The sequence below is a fragment of the Ambystoma mexicanum genome, chromosome 4p, assembly GCF_040938575.1.
Source record: "Ambystoma mexicanum isolate Mex_15411 chromosome 4p, UKY_AmexF1_1, whole genome shotgun sequence".
Lineage (NCBI taxonomy): Eukaryota > Metazoa > Chordata > Amphibia > Caudata > Ambystomatidae > Ambystoma > Ambystoma mexicanum.
Window position 1 is genome coordinate 15,628,755 of NC_090927.1, and position 8,912 is coordinate 15,637,666.

Here is an 8,912-nt window from a genome sequence, read left to right on the forward strand (position 1 = left end):
TCCCAGCATACCACCTGCCAGCATACCACCTGCCGGCATATCACCTCCTGGCATATCAGCTCCCAGCATACTACCTGCCAGCATTTCACCTGCTGGCATATCTCCTCCCAGCATATCACCTGCCGGCCTATCACCTACCAGCATATCACCTCCCAGGATATCACCTGCCAGCATATCACCTGCCAGCATATCACCTCCCAGCATATCACCTCCCAGCATACCACCTGCTGACATATCACCTGCCGGCATATCACCTCCCAGCATACCATCTGTTGGCATATCACCTCCCAGCATACCACCTGCCGGCATATCACCTCCCAGGATATCACCTGCCAGCATATCACCTGCCAGTTTATCACCTCCCAGAATACCACCTGCCAGCATATTACCTCCCAGCATATCACCTCCCAGCATAGCACCTGCCAACATATCACCTGCCGGCATATCAGCTCCCAGCATACTACCTGCCAGCATTTCACCTGCTGGCATATCTCCTCCCACCATATCACCTGCCGGCCTATCACTTACCAGCATATCACCTCCCAGGATATCACCTGCCAGCATATCACCTTCCAGCATATCACCTCCCAGCATACCACCTGCCAGCATATCACCTGCCTGCATATCACCTCCCAGCATATCACCTCTCAGCATACCACCTGCCGACATATCACCTGCCGACATATCACCTCCCAGCATACCACCTCCCAGCATACCACCTGCCAGCATACCACCTGCCGGCATATCACCTCCCGGCATATCACCTCCCAGCATACTACCTGCCAGCATATCACCTGCCGGCATATCTCCTCCCAGCAGAACACCTGCCGGCATATCACCTCCCAGCATATCACCTGCCAACATATCACCTCCCAGCATTCCACCTCCCAGCATACCACCTGCCGGCATATCACCTGCCGGCATATCACCTCCCAGCATATCACCTGCCAGTATATCACCTCCCAGGATATCACCTCCCAGCATACCACCTGCCAGCATATCACCTGCCGGCATGTCACCTGCCAGCATGTCACATCCCAGCATACCACCTTCCAGGATATCACCTCCCAGCACATCACCTGCTAGCATATCACCTCCCAGCATATCACCTGCTGGCATATCACCTGCCAGCATATCACCTCCCAGCATACCACCTGCTGCCATATCACCTCCCAGCATATCACCTGCCAGCATATCACCTCCTGGCATACCACCTGCCGGCATATCACCTGCCGGCATATCACCTCCCAGCATATCACCTGCCAGCATATCACCTCCCAGCATACCACCTGCCAGCATATCACCTGCCAGCATATCACCTCCCATTATACCACCTGCCGGCATATCACCTCCCAGCATATCACCTACTGACATATCACCTACTGGCATACCACCTGCCAGCATAGCACCTGCCAGCATGTCACCTCCCAGCATACCACCTGCTAGCATATCACCTACCGGCAAATCACCTGCCAGCATATCACCTCCCAGCATTCCACCTGCCAGCATATCACCTGCCGGCAAATCACCTCCCAGCATATCACCTCCCAGCATACCACCTGCCAGCATATCACCTGCCATCATATCACCTGCCGGCATGTCACCTCCCAGGATATCACCTGCCAGCATATCACCTGCCAGCTTATCACCTCCCAGCATACCACCTGCCAGCATTTCACCTCCCAGCATATCACCTCCCAGCATACCACCTGCCAACATATCACCTGCCGGCATATCACCTCCCAGCATACCATCTGTTGGCATATCACCTGCCGGCATATCACCTCCCAGCATACCACCTGCCAGCATACCACCTGCCAGCATACCACCTGCCGGCATATCACCTCCTGGCATATCACCTCCCAGCATACTACCTGCCAGCATATCACCTGCTGGCATATATCCTCCCAGCATATCACCTGCCAGCATATCACCTACCAGCATATCACCTGCCAGCATATCACCTGCCAGCATATCACCTGCCAGTATATAACCTCCCAGGATATCACCTCCCAGCATATCACCTGCCAGCATATCACCTCCCAGCTTACCATCTGCCAGCATATCACCTGCCAGCATATCACCCAGTATACCACCTGCCGGCATATCACCTACCAGCATATCACCTCCCAGAGTATCACCTGCCAGCATATCACCTGCCAGCATATCACCTGCCAGTATATAACCTCCCAGGATATCACCTCCCAGCATATCACCTGCCAGCATATCACCTCCTGGCATACCACCTGCCAGCATACCACCTGCCAGCATATCACCTCCCAGCATACCACCTGCCAGCATATCACCTACCTGCAAATCACCTGCCAGCATATCACCTCCCAGCATTCCACCTGCCAGTACATCACCTGCTGGAAAATCACCTCCCAGCATATCACCTGCTTGCATATCACCTTCCAGCATATCAACTTCCAGCATATCACCTCCCAGCATATTATAAATAGAATAGAAAAGTTGTAGGAACATTGTGTTACATCATTTTTGTTTCGTATCTGACAAACTGTCACCAAACAAACCCAGACACTGGACTTTACCCATACGGACACAACAAGCCAGTGCACGCACCCTATCCATCTGCCAGCCAACACACACACATGACAGTTTCTTCTGGTTCTGGACCTATCCTATCATTCTTCCCTCGCTAACCTGTACTGCGGGTGGCCTTGGAGCTCACCAATAAAAGTCACAAAAGTAATCCAAACGCAGTGTACAGCAAGCAAGAGGTAACGCAATTTTAATCTGGGTCCAGTCACAGCAGGGAAAGGCAGATTCATACAGAATGCGGAAAAGAACTGCACGAAAGGTGCTGTCAAATATACACTCCTAAAACAAAAGCTTTTATAATCATACAAACAAATGAGCATTAAAACAGGTTGCAGCATTAGGTTAGTCCTATATGTCAAGTTGATGGTATGAACCCTTAAGGCCCTTTAAATGAGGTAGCGCTTTATTAAAGGGATGGGGATGCAGAATTTACTCTGATGGAATTGCCCAAATTGACCTTTTAAAATTGACCTTTTGCACAATTGACCTAATTATAGTGGTCCTAATTGACCTTCTGCACAATTGACCTTTATATTATTTTAGTTATTTTATATATGTATTGGGTTGGTTTTGTATTATAAATAATATAAGGGGATTGGGTGGGGGGGGTTGCAGGGAGTTTTGGATTGGCTGGGGGGGTTGCGGGCGGATTCCCCCTGCATATATGTCCTAATTGACCTTCTAAATTAGATCATTTCTCCCGAGGTCAATTCTCCGGAGGTCAATTGTGAAAAGGTCAATTAGTATACAACCACTCTGACACCAAATAAAAGCACCTACTCAGGAATTTGGCAAGCAGACCTGTTTAATCTCAATTGTCTAATCAGGGAGTACAACAGACATCAACAGACGTTGCACTGCATAATCTCCAAGCATCACATGCACTTTTATAGCAAAAACTCATCATACGTGGTGTCATTCTACATGGCAAACTAAGAAAACCTACTTGGGGTTGTGACTGGCTTAAGGGGAACATCTAGGTATACTTTCTATGGGAATGGGATTGTGATTGGATCTGTAAAGTCAGGTGGGCAGCTATGCCCTCCCCTAGTGAAGTCATCTTCGCCGTCATGAAATAATGTCTCATTGGCTCTTAAACTATAGGGCTCTTTGCTATTTGGCCCTCCATAATTGATTGACACGCTTGTATCCTTCTGGAATGTTCCACTCGCTAGCAGCACGCAAGCTGGTACCCCAGGGGCCCTACTTCCTGGCCCATCAATCCACATGCCGTTGCGGGTCATTTGTCCACTAACAACGCTTTGCTGGTTGATTTCTTCTCGAGCCGTACCATCAGGTGACATCAGTGACTTCCCCAGCCCCTTGATATCAAGTTGTCATCCCTGGAATGGCCCCACCCTCTGCTGCCCTGAAAGTTTATATTTCCTGTTAATCGTTCTGGATATCCTACTTTCCTGCCCCACCCATGCTGTGATAATGCCTGTCTGCTGCCTGCACTGCCCCCCACCCGCTGCTATCCCACCCATGCCTGCAACAACATACCATGATGTGCAGAGATCAGGACCGTTCCTCCACAAGGCCGTACTAACACTCTAACAGCCCTCATACTGAAATAAGGCTGGAAGCCACTCTGCTTGAAGGTAATTGATGTTAACTTTATTGATGAAAAGTAACAGAATATAAGCTGGCTGCAAACTGCTCCTTCCCTTTCAGCCTCTCTCTCTCTCTCTCTCTCTCTCTCTCTCTCTCTCTCTCGCGCGCTCTCTCACACAGGCCACTCATTTCACACTCTGGAGCTATCACCGTGCCTTCAAGCAGAGTGGCTTGAAGGCACGGTGATCCCAAGATGCCCCTCATACCACTCTGTGCCTCCTACATTTTCCACCATTCCCACTTGGCCACACTAAGGAGACCTGCCGACATCAGCTCCACTGTCAGCCCATCAGTGTTAACCGACTCATCCCTAACACACCTCCAATCTACTCATGCCATTGCCAGACTGTGCTGCTTGCTTTAATGTTGTACTCCCTATTACTAGCTTGCCCCTTGCATGTTGTCCACCCACCTGCAACTGCATACTTGATGTAGCACCCCGTACCATGAGGTGAGGCTTTCCAAAGTGTGCACCCAATCTTATGTCTCTTTTTACCCACCTGTAACTGCATGCTTTGATGTAGCACCCCGTACCATGAGGTGAAGTTCTCCTGTGCATGTGACCTGTAACCAATGTGAGCTACCTCTGCAAGCTATTACCCGTGCCAGCTAATAATGCATTGACTGCAACCTGCTACCTCTGTAAGTAACCAATGTAACCAACCTTTTGTTTTTTATTTGGTTTTATTGAATTTTCTTAGAAACAGTTGCCCCGTCCAGGTGTCTGATCCACCCCAGGACCTCATCCCAATACAACTTAATTCAGGGGCATTCCCACCAAATGTACCAATAGGCCACAACTTCTCCACGTTCACGCCAACACAGTGGACTGACTAACTGGTACATTTTGGAGAGTCTATATGGGTCATACTGCCACCGGTGTAGGAGTGTGATAGCATGTAATTTATATTGATATGATATGGATGTTCGGGGTGCCGCTCTGCACATTTTCCCCCATGTATCTTGATCAATATCTTCTCTCAAGTCTCTCTCCCATTTAGGGTGTGCTTTCGATATGTTTAGTAGTTTCTTCCGTGGGTCCCACAGCCACTCTGAGACCATGGCCGGGGATAGATAATAATTGTCCATTGAGATCCACTGTGGTTCTTTCTGATTACGCAGGTGGGGAATGAGCACCTGTAATTGGGCCACTTCATGATATTTCCTGAGATCTGGAAGGCCCACCCCGCCCTTGTCCTTAGGTAATGTCATAGTGTAATATGCAATTCTAGTTTTTTTCCCTTGCCAGAGGAATTTTACAATCGCCTTCTTGACCTCTAGGAAGAAGTGTCCTGGTATCTTAATGGGAAGCATTCGGAAGGGCTACAAAAACCGTGGGAGACAGACCATTTTTATCGCGTTGAGGCGTCCTAGCCAGGATATTGTCAATTTGTCCCATCTAGCTAGGTCCACATGGAAATTTTGAAGAAGTTTTGGAAAGTTGGCTACATATAGGTCTCCTATTTGTCTAGTGATTCGTATTCCTAAATATTGCAACATATTGGGCCTCATTGGGAGTCCGGCGGTAACCGAGCCGGAAAAACTGGAAGGTTACCGCCGGACCCGTATTACCATTCCACCTCCGTGATTCCCGGAATCACTGGGGCATTATGACCCCGGTGACCCGGGAATTTCGGAGGCGGAATTGTGTAAGTCCCCATTCCCATGGAGCCCCATAGGACTCCATGGGGATGGGGACAATGAAAACACTGGTTCCGTCTATGATAGTGTTTCCATGTCCTCCTGCGGGCGGGTGGTGTTAAACCCGCCAGGTCAGACCTGGTGGGAGTGACACCTCCCGCCTGCAGGACTCTTAATCAGCCGGTCCGGAAAGAACAGTGGTGGCGGTTTTACCACCACCGTTCTTTCCGGACCGGCAGGGTCGTAATGAGGCCCATTGTGTTCAATCGTTAGACCAAGAAAGGAGTATTTGGCTTCGTTTGCCTCTGCAGACCCTTGTAGCGGGAACAAAATTGACTTGGTTCTGTTGACTTTGAATCCTGACATTCAGCCGTACTCCTCAAGGAGGTGCATAGCTCTGGGGATGGATGTTCTCGGGTTGGCTACATGCAAGAGTATGTCATTGGCATACAATGCTGCTTTATACTCAGTCTGGCCTAATTGCATTCCCTCCACCTGGGTATCTTCTCTCCTCTTTTGTGCAATGGCTCCAATGAGAGTGCGAAGAGGATGGCCGAGAGGGGGCATCCCTGCCTAGTACCCCATTTTAGTTCAAACCACCTAGAGTATTCCCCATTTACAAATATTGAGGCTTTGGGTGCTGTATAAACTGCCTGAATCCCCCTTCTGAATTTAGGCCCTATCCCAACCTTGCGTAAGACTCCCATCAGGAAGTTCCATTCTACCCTGTCAAAGGCTTTTTCCACAACTATGGAGAGCAGAGCGGGGTCGTTGTTCATATTTTGGGAGGCGTTGATCAGGTGCAAGGTCTTGCGCATGGTGTTGGCTCCTTGTCGCCCAAGTATGAAGCCAACTGGGTCAGAGTGGATAAGACGAGGCATAAGTGTCTCCAGTCTAGAGGCTAATACTCGTGTATGACTTTTCGCATCCACATTAAGCAGGGATATGGGACGATACGATCCACATCTTTTGGGGTCTCTTCCATCTTTAGGAATCACCGTTATAAGAGCTCTAACAAAGGAGTCTGGGGGTTTCCCTGTTTCTAGGATCTCATTCAAGAGTTCAACCAGAAATGGTGTGAGATGGGTACTAAAGGATTTGTAGAATCCGACTGTATATCCGTCTTCTCCTGGGGATTTGCCTAGGGTCAGCCTTTTTATCACATTCTGTATCTCTTCCTCTATTATGGGATTTTCTAAATAAGCCGATTCAATGTTCGTTACTTTGGGCATGTTGATGGTGGCAAGATAAGTCTCTATGCCAGTCGGATCTGTGTCTGTCTCTGGGGTATACAGTGTTTCATAGAAGTCAGCGAAGACTTCGGGGATGGTGGATTTGCTTGTCACCGAGCTAGGCCCTCCACCAGTTATCTCTTGCACCCTGCGTTCCGCCCGTTGTTCCCTTAGCCTAGCAGCTAGCAGTATATCAGCTTTGTCCCCTTTTCGTAGACTTTTTGTTTCAGTAGGTGGAGTTTGCGTACAGTCTGATCGTGCTCTAGGAGGCGGAGTTCCTCCCTTTTCTTTTTTGCTTCACTAATTTTGATGGGATCTACCGTGTCTCCCCCCTTAGCTTCCTTATCCAGCTGGCAGATCTCCTCCCGGATTCTATTTTCAATCAGAGCTCCTTCCCTTATGAGGACTCCCCTCCAGGTTGCCTTTCCCGCATCCCAGACCCCCTGTTTAGAGACTTCCCCAGTGTTGTTCATCCTAAAGTATTCAGTGATCTCTATTTTCATCTCGTTCTTGAAGACAGGCTCTTTCCATAAGGCCTCATTACATCTCCATTTCCCGCCCCTAGCTGGTAGGTGCTCCCATTGTTTGTCAGCGATCACCATATCGTGATCCGACCATGTGATTGGGGTGATCTCCATGTGTGTTGTTGTATTATATAGATCTCGTTTGAGAAGTAAATATAATCAATGCGAGTGAAGGTGTTGTGTGGGGCTGAGAAAAAGGTTTAACCTCTTTCATTGGGGTGCATTTGTCTCCACGCATCACTCATCCCTTACACATCCATCATGTCCGTAAACTCAGTATATTCTCCTTTTAGTTCTATCTCTCGTTACTGGGTTAGCTGTTTTTCGATCCAATGTAGGATCTGCCCATAGGTTAAAGTCGCCACCTAGGATGATGTGGCCAGTGGCCTCGAGCATTATTTTGGGAATTGTTTTAGACAGGAATCTAACTTGGCATACGTTGTGAGCATAAATCGCGGCAATTGTCACATTCATATTTCCGATAGATCCTGTTACCAATAAAGCTTGGCCTTCTGTGTCTGACCAAGTCTTGGTGAACTGAAAGTCTGTCCCCTTCCTGATAAGGATTCCCACCCCTCCTTTTTTCAGTGGGCCAGACCCCAGAATTCTATTCCATTTCATTTCCCAAGAACTGACCTCTCATCGCCCTTCATATATTTGATCTCTTGTAAGAGAAGGATGTCGATTTTTGCTCTACGAAATTCTCTGGACACAAGGGATCTCTTGATCGGTGAATTGAGACCTTTGACGTTAGGTGTTCTCACTCTTATGGAGCCCCTTCTGTGTGATTCAGCAGTCATCGTAATTATGGAGTCTCAGAGTGTACATAATGTTCGACCGCAAACACCAACATGCCATCTTTTCAATTGACCACATTTCATTTCTCTCTTTTTCAGTCTCTAAAGGTGTCACCCAAGCTCAACCAACCTCTCAGCAGTCCACACTTAGACAATGTACACCAGAGTCAGCCATGATCGACTCTACACATGCTGCAGAGAGATCAATTGAGGCGACATAGATACACTGTGTCGTGTCAGCCCATCCATGCTCCTGGATGACTCTAACAACTAGGCCATTTGGATTCGTAGAGTGGCCTTTTCAAAAACTGGTTTGTAATTTGTTGAGCCTTCCCTTAGAGCGTACCCATTCTTCCAAGTGTTATCTGCTTATGATCGTGTTTCCTTTCTTGCTCTTCACGATACAACTGCTCTTGTCTCTGTCTTTTTTCCTGATCCTTTCGTCTCTCAATCCTTTTTGCTTTTCCTTCTCTTTTCTTTGTAAATCGTCTGGCTCTCCCTTTTGTCTCACGTCCTCAATGCCTTTACCATCGAGTTTCAAT